The following is a 1,888-nucleotide window of genomic DNA, read 5'->3' on the forward strand; positions in this document are numbered from 1 at the left end:
GGCGGGCTTTTGGGGAGGAGGGAGAAGGAAAGAAGGTGAAGCCCTTTGACCGATTGGAACGCGGAGGCCCCGGGCGGCAGAACCCTTTTGAAGTCTCCGGTTTCCCTGAGCGCCGGGGAACCCCCGAGAAACCGTGTGACCCGCACAAGGCCGAGCCCCCCCCCCCCCCCCACCCGGTGGCCCGCGTTTCCCCTTCTCCCTCCCGCGTGGCCCGCACGGCGGGGGTGCCGACCCCGGGAGCGGCTAGAACTCCCGGAGCCAGAGAGGGTCGGTGGCTCCAGGACTCGGATTGTGCGAGATGGTGCGGTGTGTCCCGGATGCTCCATTGTCCGTCACGATGTGAACGGGCGTAGGACGATGGGGAGACGGTGTGCGGGACAGGGGGTGGGGTGGGGGGCGCTCAGACAGGCCCCCTGTGTTAGTGCGCACTTTCGTGGAGCGCCTCCAGCCCGCGCGCCCCAGTCATCACGCTCTCCCCCTCTCGCGCCTTCTCCCCCTCCCGCTCTCCCCTTTCGCTAAAAAATGACTTTACAAAACATTTTTACTTTTTAAAATAATTATTGTTGAAAGTATTACATTTTTTCCCCATTGACCCCCCTCTAGCCCGCCCCCCTGCCCTTCCTGCCCCCCCCTTTCCCCCTCCCCCCAACAGGCCCTCACTGCCCCTTGTCTGAGCCCTCGGGCTATACAGTGGGGCCTTGACTTACGAGTGTCTCGAGTGTCTCGAGTTTTTTGAGATACCAGCTGTCAGCTGATTTTTTGCATTGAGTTGATAGAGTAATTTGAGTTAACGAGCTCCTTAACTTAAACTCTAAACTCGTAAGTCAAGGCCCCACTACTTACATGCACACAAGGTCTGTGGTTGATTACCTCCCATCCTCTGAGATTCTGCTTTTATAAATTGTAAAGAAGGGGGCGGGGCCACGTGAACACGGGAGTGTCACGTGAACAAGGGGGTGGGGCCATGTGAACATGGAAGCTTCACATGAACAAGGGGTGGGGCCACGTGAGCACGGGAGAGTCACGTGAACAAGGGGTGGGGCCACATGAGCACGGGAGAGTCACGTGAGCACGGGAGAGTCACGTGAGCACGGGAGAGTCACGTGAACAAGGAGTGGGGCCAGTGAACACGCAGGAGTGGTCATGTGAGCCCCGAGGTTGCAGAACACAGTGTGTGGTCAGGCGGAGGGGGGCCGAGTGAAGGTGGAGGCTGAAATGGAAGGGATGCCGTAGGAGCCCCCGAAGCCGAAGAGGCAGGAAGGGCCCTCCCCAGAGCCCACCGAGGGAGCACAGCCCTGGACACCCTGAGTTCAGATTGTGGCCCCCAGAACTGGGAGAGCCCGGGCCTGTTGGTGTAGGCCAGCCTGTAGTCATTGGAGCAGCAGCCCCAGGAAACGGACCCCGACTTGCCCCGCTTTTTGGGGCGTTGACCAGTCTCTGTGCGGCCTCCACTTTCCGTCCTTGGAGTCTTTCGTTGATTATTCAGGAAGTTTTTCTGTATTTTAGTTGTAATTCCAGTTTGGTCCTGATAGTGTTTCCATGCAGCATCCTCTGCCGCCATTTTTACTCTCTGTTTTACGAAACATTTTAAACAGATATTTGTTTCTCAATATGTTTCCCCTAAAAACTAATTGAATAATAAAGCATAATTATATGAAAACTAAATATTAAGGTTTTGTTCCGTTCACTTTACTGACTTTCTAAGAATTTTTGGGGGCAGTGGGGACGAAAAATAAAGACCAGTGTGATCGAGAAAAACACATACATGATCAGTAGCCATTTTTGTTTCTCAAAATCCTTGTGCTTTAGTTAATATAGTTATTTGCCGATATTTCAAGAGGAGAAAAAAGTGGGTGGCAGGTGTGGCAGAAAGGAAACATCCTAATGA

This window comes from Myotis lucifugus, unplaced genomic scaffold (genome assembly GCF_000147115.1).
Source record: "Myotis lucifugus unplaced genomic scaffold, Myoluc2.0 scaffold_473, whole genome shotgun sequence".
NCBI lineage: Eukaryota > Metazoa > Chordata > Mammalia > Chiroptera > Vespertilionidae > Myotis > Myotis lucifugus.